Here is a 12,500-nt window from a genome sequence, read left to right on the forward strand (position 1 = left end):
GTAAAGGCGGGATTTTGTTTTTTTGCACACGCTCACGCACATTTCTCTCTTATGATGATTAGTTACGTTATGTTTATTAGTTTGTATCGTGTTTTTTTTTTTTTATGTTTTTCTTATTCTGTAAAACACTTTGAATAACTTTAACTACACGAACTGTACAATTGTGCTTTACAAATAAACTTTATAATAATAATAATAACCCCTCCCCCTCCCGCAGGTCGCTGGGTTCACGAAATGTCATGACTTTCTGTGCTTCGGTAAGTGCGTAGTTTCGTGTTAAACTACGCACTTCGGTCTAATAACGTGTCATTTTAAACGTTCGGGCTCGAGCGCGTTCACGTGTTTGTGTTACGAAACCGTAAAGACGCAGCTCGGTTACGGGTTTGCAAAGTGCGCAGTTTCACTCGGTCAAACAGGACGAAGAAACGAGCACGAAACGAGCGACACTGAGCGTGAATAAAAGAAAATACAGTTTACAACAAGAAACAACCCGAATAAAGAAGAAAACTACAGACCTGCGCGCGCGCGTGTGGCTCCTCGATGATCTACGCGTGACTCACACTGTTATTGTTTGTTTTTTTAAGGAAAGTCCCTAATTTCCTCCAATCAGCAGCTTACTTTCAGTTTCGAGTTTGGAATATAAAATGCGTAGCAGGTGCGTCCTTATCTGTGACCACAAACCGTCTGTAACCGAACTAAACTGAACTAAACTGAAGTGAACAGACGTTTCCTGCCTGATAAAAGTGAAGGGGAAGAATAAACACACACACACACACACACACACACACACACACACACACACACACACACACACACACACACACACACACACACACACACACACACACACACACACACACACATACACACCCTGATCACGAACAACACACAACCATTTTTATTATGTTGTGCTGCCCTCTGGTGGACAACTTTATACTTTATACTTTATACTTAATATACTTAATACTTTTTGACCTGTTTTAGTCCTGGTTTAGTCCTGGTTTAGTCCTGTTTTAATCCTGGTTTAGTCCTGGTTTTGACCTGGTTTAGTCCTGGTTTAGTCCTGGTTTAGTCCTGGTTTAGTCCTGGTTTAGTCCTGGTTTAGTCCTGGTTTAGTCCTGGTTTAGTCCTGGTTTTGACCTGGTTTAGTCTTGGTTTAGACCTGGTTTAGACCTGGTTTAGTCCTGGTTTTGACCTGGTTTAGTCCTGGTTTAGACCTGGTTTAGTCCTGGTTTAGTCCTGGTTTTGAACTGGTTTAGTCCTGGTTTACTCCTGGTTTAGACCTGGTTTAGACCTGGTTTAGTCCTGGTTTTGACCTGGTTTAGTCCTGGTTTAGACCTGGTTTAGACCTGGTTTAGTCCTGGTTTAGACCTGGTTTAGACCTGGTTTAGTCCTGGTTTAGTCCTGGTTTAATCCTGGTTTAGTCCTGGTTTAGTCCTGGTTTAGTCCTGGTTTAGACCTGGTTTAGTCCTGGTTTAGTCCTGGTTTAAGTCCTGGTTTAGTCCTGGTTTTAGTTTTCCTGGTTTAGTCCTGGTTTAGACCTGGTTTAGTCCTGGTTTTTAGTCCTGGTTTAGTCCTGGTTTAGTCCTGGTTTAGTCCTGGTTTAGTCCTGGTTTAGTCCTGGTTTAGTCGTTTAGACCTGGTTTAGTCCTGGTTTAGTCCTGGTTTAGTCCTGGTTTAGTCCTGGTTTAGTCCTGGTTTAGTCCTGGTTTAGTCCTGGTTTAGTCCTGGTTTAGTCTACTAGGCTACTACTTCTTCAAATACTAAAACTACTTCCTTCTATACTTATAATATTAAGTATTTCAAATACTAAAAGTACTGCAGTTTTATCACAAGTTCATCAGAACATTTTTAAAAAGAAACTTGGAATATAAAAATCCACAAGAACAAAAACAGAAATAATAACAGAAAGAATAAGAAATAAGAAATAATAAAAGTAAAAATAAGAAACATTTGAATATTTCTGGGTTTATCTGAGTTCGTGTCATAAAGTAAAGATAAAAGACAAAGAAACTCTTTGTCCAACAGGGGAGAAAGTCCACGGCTCATAAAACACTTCAAGGTTTTTATTTTTTATGTTCAGAAAATATTAAAAGATTAGAGTTTGGACTGAGTGGAAAATTAAAATAGTTCAAATTAAATCCAATCAAAAGTTGGAGGTTGAATCTTTTCCTCGGTGTTTCTGTGTTGAAGAGTTTGAACTGCGTCTCTTTTATTTTGGTCGGGACCAAACTTTTTTTTTTTTTATTTATTTATAATGTTTGTTTTCTGTTTTCATTCTAGATTCAGTTATTTTAATCTTGGATGGAGCGATTAGACCTGGTTTAGTCCTGGTTTAGTCCTGGTTTAGTCCTGTTTAGACCTGGTTTAGTCCTGTTTTAGACCTGGTTTAGTCCTGTTTTAGACCTGGTTTAGTCCTGGTTTAATCCTGGTTTAGTCCTGGTTTAGACCTGGTTTAGTCCTGGTTTAGTCCTGGTTTAGTCCTAGTTTAGACCTGGTTTAGTCCTGGTTTAGACCTGGTTTAGACCTGGTTTAGTCCTGGTTTTTGTCCTGCTTTAGTCCTGGTTTAGTCCTGGTTTTAGTCCTGGTTTAATCCTGGTTTACCTGGTTTAGTCCTGGTTTAGTCCTGGTTTAGTCCTGGTTTAGTCCTGGTTTAGTCCTGGTTTAATCCTGGTTCAGTTTTTGTTTAGACCTGGTTTGGACCTGGTTTTAGTCCTGATTTAGATCTAGTTTAGATTTAGTTTAGACCTGGTTTAGTTTTTGGCAATGAGTGGAATTACCAAAAAATAAAAAAAAAAAAAAAAGAAAAAAAAAGGGAAAAGCCCAAAAGAAAACAGGAAAATCCCTCTGTTTAATCCATTTATTTGAACAAAGTAACTGTAATCCAATTACCACTAACTGAAACAGTAACTCATAAACTCATAAATTGTACTCTGATTACTTAACTCCAGTACATGTAATGTGTTACTCCCAACACTGAGTAGTAGTAGTATTTGAAGTAGTTGTAGTAATAGTATTTAAAGTAGTAGTGGTAGTACTTGTTGTAGTGGTACAGATTGATTCTCTTGTCCATGTGAGGTTTGTAGAAAATGTAAAAGGTTCTGAACATTAACAGTTCAAACAGCGCCCCCATGTGTCCAGCCCTGTGATCGTCTTAAAGTCAGTCTGTGATTTCCAGTCGGTGGGATGAGTTTTCCAGTCTGGGTCCAGTCCATCAGAACCACTTTATATTTACAGGGGAACATGCCCCGAGTGGAGCTGTCACCTCTGCAGCTTTACCCACTCTTCACACGTTCATCTCTCAGGTTAAAGACTTTTCTCCTTTGTTTGGTCGTGGTAAAATTTGACAAAAGAGTTCTTCTTCAGCTCAGCAGCGACACACAGAAAATCAGTGAATTTCTCTCTGAAAGTGAAGAGAAGATGTTGACTGTCTGTGGAGACTCTGTAGAAGGAGAGAACCCCGGACATGTGGTCCAGATAAACAGCCAGTCGACTGGAGCGTGAGCAGTGGACGGAGGGAACAGGGATCTTCTTGTTGTCATGGAGACAGTAGCAGCCCTCTTCAGAACAAACAAAACTCCAGGACTTGTGGTTTAGTCCCAGTCTAAACTCTGCGTCCTCCTCTCTGCTCCAGTTTGTTACTCCGATGTTGAACGGCTCAGAGGCTTCGATCTCCCAGTAACAGCGTCCGCTCAAACCCTGTGCCCCTCGCACCAGCACCAAGTCTGGGCCCTGGTCAGAGCGGGACACTGCCCTCTGCTGGTCTGAAAACTGCACCTCTGCACAGGGCGAGGCCCAGGTGAACTCACACAGATCTGTGGAGGACAAACACACAAATAAAATCACATATTTAATCAACTTGTGAAAAGTGGTTTCACTCTGAGTCTAGTTACAGCACTGACTGTTTGAACCCCTCGTCTGACGAGGCTCATTGGATCAACTTAGTGTCTGTTTACATGAGAACGACTGTGAGTAAAATGGACAAAATACTTTACAGGAAGTGTCTTTCGTTTAGACGGTGACGGCTTTTTTGGGGCTTAAAAACACACAAATCTGAAATCACCTCCAGAGTGGAAAAGGTGAACAGGCTCCGCTGTAGTGTTTCATCTACACTGACCAAGACCAAAACTCTGGTCAGATGAGCTCAGGTCGTGTACGTGTTTACATCACATACATCACCACCCAGCGTCACCACGGAGCCGCCTGGCATGCACACAATCAAATTCCACACACTTTTGTGTCACCGCATGCAGCAGATTTCCTCGTCTAAACGTGGAATAAAAAGTGAAGATGCGACAGCAGTTTTGTGTTTCTGGTCATTTAAACGCAGCCTTCACTTCACCTGAAGCCCTGTTCACACAGGATTAGTGTTCCTGGGACCTCAGGTCAACTGTAATATTTATGAACACTGTCTGTGTTTCTCGTCTCGTGTGAATCGACCATGTGTGTGTGACCCACGCAAGTAAAAGTGCCCATCTCCTGTGACCACACCCACCAATAAGCCCGACACGCCATATTACCCAGAATTCCTCTCACCACTTCCTGCTCTGATGCTCCCGCTCCCGCTCACTGTGGCTGTGTGCTGCTCTGGGGTCGGCTGCTCCGTGATTGCCGAGATATAAACCTCTACTACTACTGTTTCTACGTCAACGTATTCAACCCTCCGCTCAGCGGTGAGTTATATTGTTCAAAATCGCTCGTTCGAATCGTGTATGATCGCCCTGTAGCGCTATGTGGTCGCTCTGTAAATGCTAATGCTAACGCTAGTAGCGGCTAAGCTAGCGGGTGCCGCGAGTAAATATATTTACTCCCGTATTGATTCAATACGGACCAAACTTCAATTTCTGTTGTTGCCGAATTTATGGCCAAACCTTTAAACCTTAAAGGACACCTTAATTTATGTATTTTACACCCGTTTTGGTGTTTATTTATTGGTTTGAATGTAATGAATGACTGTAGCTACATAATTTGATATTGTTGCGCAGCTGTTTATATGGAATACCTTAAAGGTGAATTAATTTAACCCTTGTATTGTGTTAGAAAACTACACGCGTCTTTAGTGTTACCGGGGTCAAATTTGACCCGTGATTTAACTCAGCCTGAAAATACTTAAAAAACACTAGATATCATCCAATATTGTTTTTCCCCTCATAACTAACTTAGTTTGTGTTCATGTCCATGGAAACATTTTTATTTATTTATTTTTTTTTGGCTGCACAGACCTTTTATCTTAAAATATACCACTCGTTTTTGATTACAAAAACTGCTTAAATTCACTAATTATATTTCCTATAGTGATAACATTTGTAATTATATTATATAATTATACTATAATCATAATAATTTTATATATAATACATATAATATAAATCTAATTTATATAAGTATAATTATATTGGGTGTCAAGAGGCTTGGTGACCATGAACTGTCACTTTTTCTTGACTTGAAGACGTCTCTTTCAGTCTTTGTGACATCTGGGTTCTCCTCACCACATGTGCTCTTGTTCAGGTCATACTGAACCTCATCCTCATCCACAGACGTATATATGAATGGACATAACTAACGCTGTAGCCACCGCGTTCCAAATAGAAAGTTCTCCAGGAGGCTCTTCCGGCTCCTTCTGACTCTGGCTCCAACTGACTTATGTTAGGATCTTGTCGTCTTCTCTCTGTACCTGCTGCTGTGAACCTCGTCATTTTGGTCTTAAAATATACGTATTAACCTGCGACACATGATCCTGATTTTTTATTTATTTTTTGGCTGTTTTGTCCGTCCAAAAAATCCTATTCATAACATATAACCTGGCTCTAGATTCACTCCTGTAAACCGTGAGCTTCATTTTGAGCGGCGCCAAAACGCTGTGGGTGACGTCACACTCACTTAGTCCACTTCTTTTATTGTCTGTGCTCTCATCCTCATCCTCAGACACATCTTCCTCAGCTTCACTTTCCTCTCTGTCTTCAGAATCACTGTCATGACCAAAAATCTGATCCAGCGCCTCATAAACAGTGAACCTGCTCATGTTGACTGATGCTGCAACAGAATACAGCTGATAATATCTCACTAAAACCCTGTTTATATATGACAAGGTTTATTTTACATTCAAAATGTATCAATGTGCTGCAAGAAAGAGAAGAGTTCACGTGGGTGAAGACGACCTTTTTGTGTGTGTGTGTGTGCGTGCGTGCGTGTGTGTGTGTGTGTGTGTGTGTTGTGGGACACACTGAGCCATATTTGATCCACAGAGCAGCCTACAGCTTGTAAGTGATGCATAAAACAGCCACTATTCTCTGCCGGGTCATTTTTGACCCGTAACACCACAGATGTCACTTTTTTTTTTTCAGACCTTTACAATTTACTAAAATGGTGAAAATTGATTTTGTTGCGTTAAAATAGTTGTGTCTGAGGATTAGATGAAGCCTCATTCCGGTACAAAAAAGCAAATGGCAGTTTTTACATACCTAAACTTGAAAACGGGTCAATTTTGACCCTAACACAATATAAGGGTTAAAGGTGCACTGAATTTTGATATATTGAATGTTATCCGAATGATGACAAATTTATTGATTCATTATGTTATTGCAATTGATGCTATTGTAAACTACAATTGTGAAAGTTTAGTTTGTAGCTTGTATGCTATTTAATATAAAACTGATTGTAATTTGTTTTTTTCTTTTTGACCTTGTGCAGGTCAGGTTTTTTTTCCTCCTTCCCTTTGGTACAACCACAACTTCAACTCCTCAGCCTGAGTCTGTGATGTGAGCTGTGACTACCCCACCTTGTGGTAGGAGATCGAACTAGACATACACTTTTTCTGGATCTTATCTTCAAGAAAAACTTTTAAAAACTTTGAACCTTAGTCAATGCGACTACTGGACTAAAACCCCCAAAGACCATATATGATCTCACAGGACAACAACAAAACTGAAGTTGTTTGTTTGGTTGATTTTGTTTTTGTTTTGTTTGTAATGTTATTATCTGTTTATTAATAATGCATATATATATATCCAAGGTATAAATAAGTCTATATTATATTCATATAATTATTATTGCCAACTTTAAAAAATATAATACAATTTATCATATAAACTTTAATGTGTGTCTGCTCTTTCATTCACATACCCTATGGCTCTTCAAAGAATCTTCTTCTGAAACAACTTAATACTGCAGTCAGACCGCCCAGCCAACTACACGTTACATTTGAAAATGTAAAATTCCCCCAAATTTTACCTACATTAATTCTGCAAACTCAGAGCACCTCAGGTCATTCTAGTCCCATGTGAACGCTCATGTCTGTAAACTGGGCTGTTTTTTGTCTGTGCACTGAAGCTAATGAAAGGATTAACCGAGAGAGACTGTTTCTATCTCCTAACAAATGTGATCGCATTAATGTCATTCTGCTTTATGGATCTGTGAACTAGATCAGCATGAACACGGCGACATAAGACAAAAAAACATTGATAATAAATCTTCATCAGTCTAAAGACTGAATTATATTTCTGTGTGGACTCAGCGCGCTCTGCCGCCGTCGCCTTGTCACTGTCTGTTTTGATTTATGGATCTGCGTCCAGGTCGATGCACCAGTAAAATAATTCACCACCACAACAGTAGGAAGCGACAGTTTAAAACTGGTGTTCGTGTTACAAAATGAAGCAGGAAAGTGGAGAACAGGAAATGTGTGTAGAGACGTAGAGACGACCAATCACAGCCCTTGTCTGCGACGCGTAGTTACAAAATTTTAGAGGTGCATGTCGGTCGAAGCAGACGCTCTACAGAGGGAGTTCAAGGCAACGACGATGATTTAATGCATGACCATAAATTTGGCTAAAGTTCTCTTACATTTCTTCAGTCCTGGGATCATTCTGTGACTTCCTCCATGAGACACACTGCAAACAAAACATCATGTACATTGTTAAACAGTCCAGGTTCTCAGGGCTGATGGAGGTTTGTGAAACTCACTCAATCTGGAGGAGGTTAAACTGAGGCTCTTTCTTTAGTTCACTCAGGGCTGATTCTCCTGACTCCAGGTGGTTATAACTGAGGTCCAGCTCCTTCAGATGAGACGGGTTTGATTTTAGAGCCGAGACCAGAAAACCACAACCTTTTTCTGTCACAAGACAAGCAGACAACCTGAAACACACCAGGTCATGAGAACATGCAGGACCAGAGTCAATAATGACACTTCATAATGACAGTGACAGTGATGAGTGACTGACAAGGGTGACAGGTGAGGTGTATATAGTGACAGTGACTAGTGACAGGTATGTATATAGTGACAGGTGAGGTGTATATATAAGTGTGACAGGTGAGGTGTATATAGTGACAGGTGAGGTGTATATAGTGACAGTGTGACAGGTGAGGTGTATATAGTGACAGGTGAGGTGTGTATAGTGACAGGTGAGGTGTATATAGTGACAGGTGAGGTGTGTATAGTGACAGGTGAGGTGTATATAGTGACAGGTGAGGTGTGTATAGTGACAGGTGAGGTGTATATAGTGACAGGTGAGGTGTATATAGTGACAGGTGAGGTGTGTATAGTGACAGTGTGACAGGTGTAGTGTATAGTGACAGGTGACGTGTGTATAGTGACAGGTGAGTGACAGGTGTGTATAGTGACAGGTGACAGGTGTGTATATAATGACAGTGTATATAGTGACAGGTGAGGTGTATATAGTGACAGGTGAGGTGTATAGTGACAGGTGTATAGTGACGTGAGGTGTATATAGTGACAGGTGAGGTGTATATAATGACAGGTGAGGTGTATATAGTGACAGGTGAGGTGAGGTGTGTATATAGTGACAGGTGAGGTGAGGTGTATAGTGACAGGTGAGGTTGTACCTGAGTGTTGTGAGTCTGCAGGTTGCACTTCTCAGTCCCTCACAGAGCAGCTTCACTCCAGAGTCCTGCAGGTCGTTGTTGCTCAGATCCAAAAGTGTCAGAGACGAATGTGGAAACGTCAGAGCTGAAGAGAGAAGCTTCAGAAAAGCCTCAGTCACTCTGCAGTCGGACAGACTGAAGACACACAAACACACGACTAGTCATTTTATTTAAATAAAGATTTAAATGGGACAACAGCAGAAAACAGAAGAGAGTGAATGAACTGAAGATTTGATATTTTTTGGTATTTCTCTGTAAAAAGCCAGATTCATCTCAAGAGTCACAAGTTGAATCTGTCTTTATGTAAATGTATTATATATTAAAATTAAATATAAAAATATATTTCCTAGTCCTTTTTCTGCTTGTGCCTTTCCCTCTTTCTAGTCGACCATCGTCTACAGCCCTACTGGTCACAAACACTAGAGCTCATCACAGCTGGTTTTGATTTCTGTACTTACTTGGCTTTCCTGCAGTTCCTGACAGCAGGTATGAGCCTCCGCCGTCCCTCCTCTGACGTGTTGTAGCTCTTTAGATCGAGTTCTTCCACGACGCTCTTAGAAACCTGCATGGTGAAGGCCAGAGCAGAGCAGTGCAGAGGAGTCAGATGCACTCGAGCTCTGTCGTCTGATTTCAAATACTCCTGTATCTCTTCACTGATCTTAGTGTCTCCCATCTCCACCATGGTTTTAAACAGGTTGATGCAGGTGTCTGGGGAGATGGTTTTGCGTCGAATGGCTTTGAGGTGAATCAACATTTTTTTAACAGTGTCTTCACTTGACTCTAGGGGGCGCAGTAATCCAGGAATAAATCTCTGATTCAATTCAAGCACAAGACCGAGAAGGAAACGCTGGAAGTAGTGCAAGTGACCACTGTTCATCTCTAGAACTTTGTCCACCACCATCTTTAGAAGGTCAAACACTGGAGGTCTGGAGGAGGACTCTGATGACTCTAGACCCAAGAAGGAGCTCAGCTCTGGAGCCCAGGGTTTGTTGTTGGTAAAACAGTCGTAAACATAAAGAGCAGCAAAGAACTCTTGTACGATCAGGTGCACAAAGAAATACACGTTCTGCTGCAAAAACAGCTGCTCTTGTTCGGAGAATGGAGCTGAAAAACCCAGATTCAACTGTGGATTCTTTGGACTCGAGTCCACACTGTTGTAGATCTTCTTCATAAAAGATCAGGTTGTTGTTTAGCAGGTGGATGAAGGCCAGTTTGCCGACTTTAAGGAGGAAGCTCTCTTTTAGCTTTTAGAAGCTTGGTTCTCTCTTTCTCTGGGGTCTTGTCATATTTTCTGCTGCTGCTGCGCTTGGTTTGAATAGACACGAACGCTGCCATCATCTCAGTGAGGGTCTGAGGAGCTCCAGTCTGCTCCTCTCCTCCAAAAACCTCCTCAAATAAAACAGAGGACATCCAGCAGAAGATGGGGATCTGGCACAACAAGTCCAGTGAATGTGATGACTTCACATGTGAAATCACCATTTCAGCGAGCTCTGGTTTGTTCCTGAACCTCTTCCTGAAATATTCTTCCTTCTGGAGATCGTTGAAGCCTTGAATCTCAGTGACTGTGTGGATGAACTCTCCGGGGATCTGATGAGAGGCCGCTGGCCGAGAGGTGACCCAGAGCTGGGCTGAAGGGAGCAGGTTTCCCTGGATCAGGTTCAACACGAGGTTGGACACAGAAGTGACCTCCTGCAGCGATGTGACTCTCTCTGTGTTTCTGAAGTCCAGCTCAAACCGGCTCTCATCAAAACCATCCAGGATCAGGATCACTTTAGTCCAGTCTAAGACCTGTGGGTCTGTGCCGCTCAGAGCCGGGTGGAAGTCTGTCAGGAGCTGGAGCAAACTTGTCTCATTTTTGATCAAATTAAGCTCTCGAAAAGCCAGACAGAAAACAAAATGAGCATCTTTTTGAGCAGCGCCTTCAGCCCAGTCCACAATGAACTTTCGGACACAAAAAGATTTTCCGATTCCAGCCTTTCCGTTTGTCAGGACAGTTCTGGTCTTCACTGGTGGAGAATGGAAAAGATCATTGAATTGGACCTCTTCTACATGAGGATCTGTTCTTTTCATCATCATGGAGTAGTGTCCTGGGAGAACTTCTGTCTTGCCAAAGTTGATGGACAGTGAAGTGTAGATGTGTTTCAGGGAACTCCTCTCATCTCCGGTTCCTTCAGTCGTCATAGAAAACCTTTTGAGCATCTCCTCCTTCAGTTTCACAGTTAAGTGAAAGAGTTTATCGTCCCCTGGAACATGAACAAAAAGATGAGTGAGTGTTTGCTGCAGTACCAGAAGTAACCACTTGAGTACAGGTTAGATGATGGACACATGGGCCTAGGTGAGGCCTGGACTCACCTGTCAGGAGTCTGAGCGCCTGTGGAGTTGGTGTGAGTCTCTGTTTGGTTTCACACTGAGGACAGTGGATATGACCTGTTGTCTGTGACTCAGTGTTCTTCATTACACAGCGAGTACAGGCCACATGAGAACAGCTCAGAAACATGGGATCTCCTTCAAAAGTCTCTTCACAAACACAACAATGTTGAACCTCGGGTCTGCAGGAAACAAAAGATTTATTCAGATATGGGGCCCAGTCTTGCTCCTGATCTTAGCACTAGTGTTAGTGGGCGTGTCCAGGTGGGGCTGCACTTCTGCTGGAGGCTGGAGTGGGACGGTACAAGTAAATATATGGTGACAGCATCTGAACCAATCTGTGACGCTGTGGCATTTTAAAGCTCTGTCAGTGTAGGTAAAGTCTGTAAACTTTGCCTCATCACAAGCAGCACAGAGGAGTGTGGAGAAAAGTTATATACATGACAAAAAAACTGGTCCAGAGGTGGAAGTCTCAGATTATGGAAGAGGTTTATTGTCATATAAATGTTTCTGATGTCCATTTTGTGCACAGATCTGGATTAAACCATGAACACAGGAGGAGGGTGACTGCACGACCTGCATTTCCCCGCAAAAGTGACTGATGTGCCCCATGAGCACAGAGCAGGAGGTGCAGGTCTGTACAGAGCAGTGCTCATGTCACTGTACGTCTCTTGAGCCGCTGTACAAAGCTCTACTGACCACTGCTGCCAACAGAGCAGCAGGTACGAGACGTGTGTCTGCGCCGCTGTCACAGCCCTGAGCTTCAGTACTGACTCTGTCAGAGTCCAGCCGCTCCACGGCTCCGTGGTTCTGATGGTCGCCTTCCTACTGACGACTGACTTTAGAAATGAACCAAAGCGGCACAATGGGAATAATTTGGCCACGAAATGAATGGATCTGAGGACAGAAAGGACATGAGGATGTGAGGAAATTGGCATCGCAGCATTAGGACACAGACAGAGTAAGAAAACACTAACTTTAGGACGTTGCTGTAAACGGCCTCATGTGAATGAGCAGCTTTTGTACAGATCCACATCAAACCAAAACTGTAGAGCAGAGCTGAGGAGACACAGGGAGCGGGCGAGGGGCCTGGGACCACTCCCACACAGCACAATGTTAAGCATTTATCATCCTAATATTTTTCTAAATGAAAGAAGCCTTGAGCATGTTACACGTTGTTTTTCAGTGGACTCGTCTGATTTTTTTTTTATTCTGGTAATTCACTGAAGGCTCCACACCTGCCCTCAGTCTGCTCC

The 12,500-nt window shown here is 42.2% G+C and overlaps 1 pseudogene; it reads right to left on the bottom strand.

Moving 5' to 3' along the window:
* Positions 1-2,845: 2,845 nt before the first annotated feature.
* LOC110173973 (NLR family CARD domain-containing protein 3-like) overlaps positions 2,846-12,500 on the bottom strand; it is a 17,703-nt pseudogene continuing 8,048 nt past the window's right edge.

Source organism: Boleophthalmus pectinirostris, unplaced genomic scaffold (genome assembly GCF_026225935.1).
Source record: "Boleophthalmus pectinirostris isolate CB_2022bp ecotype Guang Dong unplaced genomic scaffold, ASM2622593v1 HiC_scaffold_20, whole genome shotgun sequence".
Classification (NCBI taxonomy): Eukaryota; Metazoa; Chordata; class Actinopteri; order Gobiiformes; family Gobiidae; genus Boleophthalmus; species Boleophthalmus pectinirostris.